The following is a 12,428-nucleotide window of genomic DNA, read 5'->3' as shown; positions in this document are numbered from 1 at the left end:
TCACTATCCAAACTTACCATATGATGTTTTTTGGTTACTGACAATTTTAATATTATCATCCCTTTCAAATAAAAAGATAGAATTATTTGATAGACATTAATGTATTTCTAAGTAACGGTTTAAAACTTTCCAAAAGCAAGACTAGGTAAAGAAAGTAGAACTAAGTTTAAATATGGTTATTAAAATCTATCTACCCAATGATTACTGAATAACTATTTTAGGAATGAGATAGGTAAATATTATATGTTCATATCTTTACTATAGGTGACTGTATTTTGACATGAAGTAATGATAAAGAATAAAAAATAAGCCTTTAAATGCATGGTTACTCCAAAAACAGCTTTTTGTAATTTTATACATGGGTATTTTCATTTGATACCATAATTTTTAGTAAATTTTAGAAAACAAAAATCTAATTAAAACTGTGATATCGTAAAGTAAGGTTTTCTGCCCCTTCACTAGAACAATCACTATTCATCATTTAAATCTCCGCTTAGATCTCCTTTTGTTATTGTTCCATACCGAGTATAATGCCTCTCCATATAATACCATACCAAAATTATGACTGTAATAACCCATGAAAATGGTCCCTATCCCAACTTGATGCTATGCTCTATGGTGGTGGGGGATGGAGGGGATTGCATATATTTATCTCATCATTGTGATCTTAGCATTCTTTAGTGCTCAATACATAGTTTTTAATGAACCAATGACTTAATGAATTTCTGAACCCTGGCTGACTATTCCTAGGATGCCTTTTATGAATTAAGTGGACTTGTATACAAAATTTTCTTAAAACCGTATTTTTATAAAAGAGAATGTGATAGGCAATTAATTATTTGACTGCTGCAAATGTAAATGTACACGTAAAGTGATTTCAATAATTTTATTTTCAATGTACACGATTATAAAATTACTTAACTTATAAACTCTATTCACTACACTCTTAGATTTCATATTTCCTCCTGTTAAAATATGTAACCATATTCTTCTCAACTACTTTCCACATTGCTGTTAGTCCACTATTGTAACTATTCAATGTAAAATAAAGTGTTTACTATTCTGCATTATACACTGTAATTTCTTTAAAAATTGCCAAGTTCTTAAGCCCAAAGAATTGAGTAGTAATAAATAAAAATGAAATGCTACTACATGTTACTCAGAACTTTATTTCAATTCAATTTACATGTTAGCTTTTACCTCTAAAAAACAAGTTACTTTAAGGTGGCAAAAAGTAATTTAGCAATAAAAAACATTCACTATCATAAAAGTAAAATTATGTCATTATTCTCATTACTACAATTTCTCAACATTTAAAAAGATATTTAAATAACAAATTGTTTCTCCTATTAGTATTTTCTAAAATAATGTAAATGTAGAGTACATTATAGTTTACTAAATTAAATACTCACTTTATAGTTTACAACACCAATTAGTCTATTTACAATATGTCTCAATTATCATTGAACTAAATACATCTTTTGGAAAGCAAAATAGGCAACAATATGACTTTTCTGTCTTAGAATATATGAGAGAAAAGGTTCCAAATGACTACTTAAGATCATATAGCAAACACAGTACACAAGTATCAGAGTAAAATCTAAGGCAAGATACTTATTACATTTGCTATAACTTAAATACAACATATACACATATGAAATAAAATATTAGATGTAGAAGTTCAACATTGGAAGTGAATGTGTGTGCTTTATGAAAATGTTTTCTTACTCTGTCATCCAAAGGAACATTAATATATATTAAAACCCTTCATTATAATTATTTTTTGCAAATTAAGTCAATAGACTAAATTCAAACGCTGCCTAAGCAAAATCAGAAGAAATCATTTTGTAATTTAACTGAAAATCCTACTCTAATTATAGATAAAACTGAAAATGCTATATTCTTAACTACATGTAGAGACAGAGAAGTTAAAGAAAACAATCTACTTTAAAGTAAAACAAATATTTACATGTGACTTTAAACAGTTGAAAACCATAGGTATTGGAATGTTAACACAGGAAACTTTGCATTTACTAGAATATTTAGAACGTTATCTTGAGAGAATGAAAAAATTTATATTACTTTAGGAAAAACATTTTAAATTGTATTTTTATATTTATGAAGTAATTTATAATACATCATTTTTTATTTATAATACATTATGTGAACCCTTAACATGAGAGGTTAATATTTATAATACAGCTGAAACACAGAGATGAATTTAACTTTCTCAACCACTTTACAAATTACAATTTTATTGGTTTCACATAAGATATGAGAAATTCTAGCATTCTCTTCAAATACAATACAGTAAAAAAATTCTATTCCAGAAAACTAAAAAATTTCAATGAATAATAATTTAAGTCAACTGGCAAACTGTCAAGATTGTTTAAAGGCACTGATGTAGGCACAAATGTTATTTGGTAAACAATTCTTTAACTTGAACATGAATGTAGTAACACAATTAAGGCACAGCAGTTGGTTTTGCCATTGCAAACTGTATTTTTCACCATAAGAAACAACAGTTTTACATAATAAAGCTCATAGGTGAGTCCCTGTTGAGGTTGCACTGAATAAAAGAAAAATGAAAACAACAGTGGTTTGAAGAAGTCAAAATAATGGCAAAATTCCTGTCTTATCGAAGCTAATCACATACACTTTGAAGGCCCACCAAAACTGTAAGATGAAAACTTCAGAGTAGCTTCTTGATAGGATAAACAAAAATGACTCTAAATAAAGCTGAATACCACTAGTTAATTACAGTGTTAACAAGACAATTTTATTTGATAATACATTCTGAGTTTTAATATACAACATTAATATGTTAAAAATTTATATCACAAGAGATTAACAACCTAATGAGAACTTTTGGTGCATTTGAAATACTTTCAATAAACATTTTAATGTAATAAAGATTGAGAAATGTTTTAGAGGCTGCTCACCCTTACATCACTGCCAGTGATCTAATAGTGTAATAAATGTAATACTAAATAAAAATAATAGGAATGAAATTAGCAGAGGAGATTTACCAAGAGACTAATGAAAAAAGATAAAATTTATAATTTTTTAAAAATTTTAAAATTGTAAAAAAAAGTGTGTTTTCATCCTATACAGTATACTAAATATTTTTGTTGAAACACAGAGTTTGAAAAAAATGTTACATACAAGAATTGTTCAAAAAATATAAAAGAAGCCTTTTGGCTCTTGCATTCACAAATAAGAAATAGTGATTTGAAATATGTAACAAATTTAAAACATGTTTTTCCGCCATTAGAACTGGTCACTCAACACTAAGTCCTTTTTTCTATATAATTAAGCTTTTGTTCGGCCATGAAAAAACTAGAAACTGATTACTTGAAAATGAGCTGCATGCCCTTTGTCCTGGTTTGTCACCTTTGACCCTTAATTTGATGATCCTGCATATTGACCCATTCTATTTTTAGGAAAATAATGTCAAAGTTCTATGCCTAAAATAGTACTTTTCACTGAAATATTAAATGTATTACAACATTTTCCTTTCCAGGTAATTTCTACAATGGTTTCACACCAGTGTTCATTTCATATAATGTAGAATATAGTAATATTATAAGCAATGACACGCTGGTGCTCATTCTGCTTCAAACAATAGAAAATTTCTTCAAAGTGCTAAATCAAGATCATTATCATTTCAAATTTTATATTTTCTCTTTACCTAGAAATTGCTTATATTATTATTGTTTCCAAGAATGTATTTTATGAGTGATTTCTACCTTTATTAATTCCAATAATATGTTTTGATGTTGATTTTGATAGTGCCAGAATATAAACCTGAATAAAAATGATAAATATCAAGTTCCTACTCAAAGTTACAGTGGTATCAACTATAAGTGTAGTTTTGGAGAGAAATCATTGGCTGCTTAAATTGGTTTTAAAATCTTGTCTTCATCTGCAAGTGGCAGCTTTCAAAGAAAGGGAAAACCTCTAGCATTGATCCCATTGATTTTACTGACATTATTCAAAATCAATTTTATACAGTAAATTAATATACTTTAGAAATAACACTTCTCTATCACAATTTCTGGCTCATTTCAATTGCAGCTGAGTGAAGAGAATACATAAAAACGTATATGTGAAATATAATATATATGTTTCCTACAGTGATGATGCTACTTAAACCTTTACATAATTTCTGTGTACAGGTTTCAGTCAGATTTAGCAGTGACCAATATGGCTGTCTTGGTTCAGCACTATGGTCAGCGACTTTATAGAGAGTCATTGTGTCCAAGAACTACAACACAGTATACACGTACACAGCAGGCAAGTTTCTCAAACCAACGTGATTCTAGATTTCATATATTCCTAGATATCTTCAAATGAATCAATCCTAAGTTTTTTAATGTAAAGAATTTTCATTGTTCTCAGTGGCAAGCTAAAAATTATTTTTTCTCTTGTGGTACATCAACAACAGTACTTATTTGTAAAGAAAATACAGTTCTTTTTAAAAGGCAAGAAAATTAAGTACAGGTTCTAAGCATTTAAACATTAAAACTTTGGGCATTTGTGGACTTACAGAATTTTAAGAGGAAATAAGATTCCATTAAAAATTATCAAATAAGAAAACTCCTTAGGTGACCCAAATTTTGCAGTGTCTCTTTAATAATCAATAGCTTGAAATACTTCTAAATTGGTCCATGTGTGAATCTCCACTTCCCATTTTTTTAAAAATCGACTCAACTATGGATCAAGACAAATGTTTATAGATCATTTTCTGACTGGGGCTTTCTAATATAGTCACCAAATTTGGTAGTTATGAACAGCACTTTAATCATTTTAAAGAGACATCAATCTTAAACCTGAGGACTGTTACGCATATATGTTTAATTTAGTAACAAATTTTTTTCCCTTTAATCATGGTTTGTAAATTTCGATAGCAGTGTGTTATAAATACCAAAAGGAGTAACATGATCAGATAGCAGACTATCAGACAGGTAAGATCTGTTTAATCTTCTCTTTCTTCAGAGTGAATAGGGGGAAAAAACACTTTAAATAAATCCACTGCGTTTACTAAAATCCTGGTGTTTTCTGGAATTTACATGTGCAACACACTTTAAAATAAGGCATTCTGAAGACTAACTTTGAATACTGCCACATTAACACTCGATCTGTTTCACTTGCAAAGTATAGTTAACTGTATTTTCCCTCATAACAGATTTTTTAATTTAAATCCTGATTAATTTCACAATAAATTTTTCATTGTTTCTGAAAGATGTTTGGCACAGACATACAATAAGATACAACAACTGGACAAGGATTAATAAGAACTGATCCTTGAATCATTAGGTTTCAGATCTGTTAATAGAGAAGCACCTGTACACAGTTCTTATAACCAACATTCATTACAAGCTGATCCAGATACTTAAGTGCTTGACATTTTCCTATCAAGCAATGATTAGCTGATCCTATTTATAAAATAGAAAACTCAAATAAAGCATTTTGTTCATTTGTAGTATCCCTCCCAAGTACTAGAAAGAGGCCTGTGTGATTTTAATTCCTGAAGGTGTTTAGTAAATCTAGGCGTGCTGTATTGTCCTATTTCATACTTTCAGAGATAAAGAATTTGGGAAGACTTCTCCCCAAATGGACAAGGGTCTAATTATTAATCTACATGGAACATTATTATATGTTCTGTTTTTAACTTATAGTATGACTCCTCTATCAAATACGTGCAAGTCCACTGCAGAAAAAAAAGGGCATAAATTTCATCACAAATATTTTGAAAATTACATAAACTGGCATACATTTCCAAGAATTTAATTTTAAATTGTAATGTTTCCCTGAAATCTTTTATAAAATTGTGATGTGCCATAATTTATGGTTGGACTTAAAAATTTGTTCTAACAACAAATGAATTTCAAAAAGCATTTTTGCGTCATCACCTAGGTAAAACTCTGGTAATAATCTGGACAAAGAAGGCAAAGAGGAGGATTTTTTTTTCTTTGATCAGAGTAAAATTTCCTAAAAGTCACATTTTCCAACAACATTGTAAAATGTTTTAAATTCATTGTAATATTAGTTTCCACGTATAATTTTAACTTCCACAATGTTTGTGACTAAGAAATAAAAAAAACAATAAAACAAATATAATTCATTTTTCCCTTGCGTTAACAACTGTAGATATAAAAACCTTCACTGGAGAACTGTAATAATACCTGGTAACCTTAAAAACCTGTGGATGAAAACAAATCCACAGAAAGAACAGAAAGGAACTCAAGGAAACACAGGAACCTAAGATTTCAGTCTGTGTTACATGAAACAATTCAAAATGGCGGACTATTACTTACATTTAAGAAATTTCCGCAATGAGGACACTAAATACATACTGTAAGATGTTACTCGAAAACATTCAATGTTTACCAACGTGCAATTAAAAAAAAAAAAAAGTTTTGCAGTACAAATCCTCGTAATGCACCCGCTTCCGATGTTCCAGTCAGCAGTCGGTTAATGCTCCTGCGAATGCATCGCTTCTTTTTTTCGTTTCAAAAGCAACCTACATCCAAGTGCGTTTTTCTCCGTTCTCCTCAAACTCTTCGTTTTAATTCATGAATTTACACCACCGATACCGAAGCAAAAAGGATCCCCGACGCCTGCCCGCTACAAAGCAGCTCCGCTGGCGGAGTGCGGGAAGGGCAGGTGCGGACGCCCTCTGCTGGTGCGGCCCCGCGTGTCCGAGGCGCCAGCTCCGGCCGCGCGAACCGACCGCCGGGACCGCAGCCGGCGCCGTAGCGTTGCGACCCCGAGTCGCCCGCTCCCCCTCCCCGCCCGGCCCTCCCGCTTCCAGCCGGCTCCGACCGCCGGGCGGCGACCGCGGCGGAGAGGCCGGGCGACCACGCTGGCGACGCAGCGCCCGCACCGAGCGCCGACCCAGCGGCACCGAGCGGGGAGAGAAAGGTGTGAACCCGGAAGTACATCGACCGCCCGCATCTCAGTGGTAGCACTGGGGCAATAAATCAGGGCCGGCGAAGGAAGGATGCGGCTCCTGCTCCCGCACGACAACTTGCTGCGAGACCTGTCACTTCCCCACCTTGCCCTGTCCTTTCCCCTCCCTGGCGCTCGCGCCTCCTCCTTTCTTCCTGCTCCTCGGCACCTAGCTCCCCTCGACGTTGCTCACGTGCCAGACCCGGGGCCGCGAGCGGCGTCCGCACCCGCGCGCAACCCCGGCCACACTCGCGCTCGCCCGGCCGCGGGGCGCGCTGCTTACCTCCGGGGCCTCATGGTCGCGTCGCTAGCCCGGGTGTGAGCGGGGTAGAGGGTGTGAGTACGTGTGTGGCGTTCAGTCCGGGGGGACGGGGCGGAGGAAGGGGCCTGGAGTCTGTCACTTCCTGAGGGAGCGCGGCGACCGGAGACCCGGGACGCGCGCGGCGGGGCCGGGAGGGGTCAGCACATTGTGAGCCGGAGGCGGGGGGGGGGGGGCGCGCAGGGGGGACGCGGCGCGGAGGGGCCGGAGAGCAAAGGCGGCGCTCGGCTGCCGGGCGCGGAATCTGCTGTCGCCGCCGCTCCGCCGCCGCAGCCCGGCGGGTGGCGGGGCTGGGGAAGGAGGGGGCCGGGCTGGGGGTGGAGGGGGGCCGCGGGGCGCGGCGGCGGCGGCAGGCTGCTCGGCTCGAGCCCTGCGTCAGGCGGCGGCACGCGCACACCTGCCCGCCGCCTCTCCCGGCCGCGTCATTGGCTGCCCGCGCCGAGCGCGCGAGATTGAACTTTCCATTCATTCTCGGGCCCGGCGTGCGTGCACCACGGTGGTGGAGCTTTCCTCGCGGGCCTCGGGGGACGCGCGCCACCTCCTACCGTCTCGAGGGCGCGTCCCCGCTCGGGGTGTGGGCGCGCCGGTCGCCGCCGCCTGCTGCTCCCATGAAGGCTTCCAGTGACTGGGCCTGCCACTCTGATCCCCCAGCGCGCAGCGTCTGATCCTGGAAGAGCCTTAGCTGGCGGTCTCTGGGGTGCGCCTGGAGGGAGGCGGGAGCGAAACCGTAAGAAGGTATCAAATCGTGTCCTCGGCCGGGGTTGTTTTCCGCTTTATTAACACACACTCTGCAGGTTCCACGTAATAGCAAATTACTAACTGTGCAGTTCCAAGTGGTCATTGTATGTATCTCAGGATCCACTGAGTGTCCTACATCGTGTCAGAAGTTTGGGGAACCTATTGTCAACTACTCCATATTGTACTTTACGGAAACAGTAATTACTTACTCATCCTCAAATTGAATGCAAACATTAATTATCTCGGAAAGTACCAAGAGATCTGTGGCCCTAAATACTGACATATGCATTTTGTTGTATCTTCCCAAAACGTCACAGCCTTCTCTCCTACTGTTTCCTACTTCATGACTTCACAGTGCTTTCTTGGCGAAGTTTCTCTTCATAACTCGCAGAACCAAATAGTCCTGGTCGACCACTGTCTGACACGTAGCCTCTGATCTGGGATCTGGTCTGATCCCATATAGACTACAGACAGTCCCTGACTTACATGATTTAACTTAACCATTTTTTTTTTTTTAACTTTAAAATGATGCGAAAGCAATAGGGGTTCAGTAGAAACCTTTCTTCAAAACTTTGAATTTTGATCTTTTCCAGTGCTAGGGTTATTATGGGTTCTCTCTCCTGATGCTGGGCAGCAGCAAGCCGGTTCATCAGTCAGGGAAAACCAAGGTCTAGAGAAAATGTTTCTGGCTTGGGGATGATATAAGTGCAGACAAACTGAGCAGAAGCAAAAGCCCATTGTGACACTCCCCCTCCCAAGAATTTTGCAGAATGACTACTTTTGGCAAATTCCCTAAATGGCTGCCTGACTTTCCATTGAGTCTGTGTAGAATGTGACTGACTTTAAAGATGCTTTTTCATTAGCAAGTACAGAAAGTATTTCTTACATTACTGACTAGTACAGAGGATTCTTTTAGATACAATTCTTAGTTATAACCATTGTATCAATCAATTGCAATGGATTTGTTATAATGCTGTATACTTTACACTATATTCCAAATATAACTTAGTGGAAAAGGATGTAGACATTGATCACTAGAAATGCAAAACAGTGATTAATTATATATCACCATCTGAAATATGATATACTTTGACTTAAAAGCACTATGGCAATTTTTAATTTATAAATAGAGCTTCCAAATGATGCATTTATAGAATGGGCTTTATTTTCTTTTAATAACTGTGTTTTTTAGGTGCTTTATTAGACTTTAGGTATATTTATGTAATACCTGTGTGAAGCCCTGAGAAGAATTGCAAATAAAATAAAAATTAAAACTTTAAAACAAGGGCACATAGGTGGCTCAGTGGGTTAAGCTTCCGACTCCTGATTTCAGCTCAGGTCATGATCTCATGGTTTGTGAATTTTAGGGCTTTGTGCTGACGTGAGGAGCCTACTTGGGATTCTCTTTCTCTCTGCCCCTGCCCCCAATTCGTGCACACACACACACACAGACACACTCTCTCGAATAAATAAACATTTAAAAAATAAACTTGTTATGGAAAAAACACATTAAAACATAACCTAGAGTTGGTATCCCAGGCAAATCCAGAGGTAATTTTTTTTGGATTTCAAATTATTTATCATCATGGCATCATGCTGCTGTCACAAAAATGAAAAATGGGACATTATAATATTTAATGTATAATTTCATATCAGGTGCCAGGAAGGGGAGATAATTAACTTTGATAAACTAAGCACTTGCTAAAGAATATCTTAGTATGATTAAGAAAGGATAAAAAGCTACGAGAGAAAGTTAAAGGCAAATGAATGCATTAGTTTTGTATGGCCCTTGACAATATCTTTCTGAAAATATGTTTTTCGGGGCACCTGGGTGGTTCAGTCAACTTTGACTCAGGTCATGATCTTACGGTTCATGGGTTCAAGCCTGACATCAGGCTCTGTGCTAACAGCTTGGAGCCTGGAGCCTGCTTCAGATTCTGTGTCTCCTTCTCTCTCTGCCCCTACCCCACTCATGCTGTGTCTCTGTCTCTCTCAACAGTGAATAAAAATTAAAAAAAAAAAAAAAAAGAATAAATAAATAAATAAATAAATATAAATAAAAATATATTTTTCTACCTGAGGCCATGTTGATAAGTTGCTTTACTCTTGCAATTATATCTGATAATTACTCCCAGAGAGAATAGGCTCTATCTTACTATTCTATCTCCAATGCTTGCAATAGTGCCTGGCACATAGCGGGTGTGAAAAAAGTATTTTTATTTTTATTGTTTTATTGAAGTATAATTAACATACAGCATTATATTAGTTTCAGAAAAAAAATAATTTTTAGAGTTTATTTTTAAGTAATGCCTATTGGGCTCAAACTCACAACCCTGAGATCAAGAGTAGCACACTCTACCAACTGAGCTGGCCAAGTGTCCCAGAAAAAAAATGTTGGTTTTTAATTAGTGCATAAGAATGCACCCCTTTAAATTTTCAAGCAAATAATTAGCAAGACGTTTAGAAAATAACAGAATGCAGTTTGAGTGTGTTATGTCTCATCCCCGCCTTTTTAAATGACTGGAGTATAAGGGGTGCTTGGCTGGCTCACTTGGTGGAGCATGGGACTCTTGATCTTTAGGTTATGGGTTCCAGCCCTATGTTGGATGTGGAGATTGCTTTAAGTAATCTTTAAAAAACAAAATAAATGACTGGAGTATATGAAAGTAAATCCCAGGTATCATGTCCTTTTGCTTATGAATTACAAGTGCTAAATGTTGTAATACTGAAAACTAGGTTCTTTACATGTTTGTTCTCTTGTTCTAAAACAATTTTTAAAATAGTTTAAGAATATTAAACTATAGGAAGGGGGCTCCTGGGTGGCCCTGAAAGGATAAGCTTCAGTCTTCAGCTTAGATCATGATCTGGCAGTTGTTGAGTTCAAGCCCCCCACATCAGGCTCTGTGCTGACAGCTCAGAGCCTGGAACCTGCCTTGGATTCTGTGTCTTCCTCTCTCTTTCTGCCCCTCCCCTGCTTGTTCTCTCTCTCTCTCAAAAATAATAAATTCATAAACTTTATTTTTAAAAAGTTTGAAAAACATTTTTAATAAAAACAGTGAAGCATGCCAAATTATTGATGCTACTTCTATGGAAAGCACTCTTAAAATTTTTTCCAATTTTTTGAAAACTCATTGTTAAAAAAATGACAGCCCGCCCACCCAAATGAAACAGTGTGGATCAGTGAAGGAAATGTGGCAAAATCTTGGTAACTGTTGATCTTGGTAATAGGTATAAGGTAGTTCATTATACTAGTCTAATTTTTTTTTTCAACGTTTATTTATTTTTGGGACAGAGAGAGACAGAGCATGAACGCGGGAGGGGCAGAGAGAGAGGGAGACACAGAATCGGAAACAGGCTCCAGGCTCCGAGCCATCAGCCCAGAGCCTGACGTGGGGCTCGAACTCACGGACCGCGAGATCGTGACCTGGCTGAAGTCAGATGCTTAACCGACTGCGCCACCCAGGCGCCCCTATACTAGTCTAATTTTATCTATTTGAACATTTTCTCTTTTTTTTTAGAATTAAAAAAAATTTTTTTAATTTATTTTAAGAGAGGGATAGAGAGCAAGCAGGGCAGAGGCAGAGAGAGAGGGAGACAGAGAATCCTAAGCAGGCTCCATGCTGTCAGCACAGAGCCCGATGCAAGGCTTGAACTCGCAAACTGTGAGATCATGACCTAAGAGCTGAAACCAAGGGTTGGATGCTTAACCTACTGAGCCATCCAGGCGCCCCTGAACATTTTCATATTTTTAATGTTCTTTTAATCATAAGCATTTATTAAATTGTATGAGTTACCTAAAAAATTAGATAAATTTCTAAAAATTTTTGAAAAATTACGTATCACTAAAAAATTGTTGATGTCTAATATACCTGACTTTGAGGGACTCTACATAATTCTAGGCTTTAAGGCAGTTGGCTAGAAATAATCAGTAAAGTGTCCTTTGAATTGGTAGTCTTGTCAAGTAAACCAACCAGGAAAAAAGGAATGCTTGGCAGAAAGGCTATTTATTATTACAATTCACAGTCATAGATAGATCTGTAGACCCCAACATTTAATTTTATTATTTATTTATCTATCTATCTATCTATCTATCTATTTATTTATTTACTTATTTTAGAGGATGAGCAGGGGAGAGAAGCGGGGGCCAAGGAGAGAGAATATCTCAGGCAGGCTCCATTCTCAGCTCCAAGCCCTACATGGGGCTTGATCCCACACCCTGGGACCTTGACCTGAGATGAAATCAAGAGTTGGAAGTTGAACCACCTAGGCGCCCGGACCCCAACTTTTTAAAATCAAACTTCCTCATCTGTCTCCAACTTCTGAGAGAATCATTGCTCATTTTTAAAGTTTAATTATATTTTAAATTGTTAGAGCCATGGTTTTTGTATTGCACCACTTTAGTAAAAAAAATTTGGAC

Source organism: Prionailurus bengalensis, chromosome B2 (assembly GCF_016509475.1).
Source record: "Prionailurus bengalensis isolate Pbe53 chromosome B2, Fcat_Pben_1.1_paternal_pri, whole genome shotgun sequence".
NCBI classification, from domain to species: domain Eukaryota; kingdom Metazoa; phylum Chordata; class Mammalia; order Carnivora; family Felidae; genus Prionailurus; species Prionailurus bengalensis.
Note: the sequence above shows the minus strand (reverse complement) of the source record.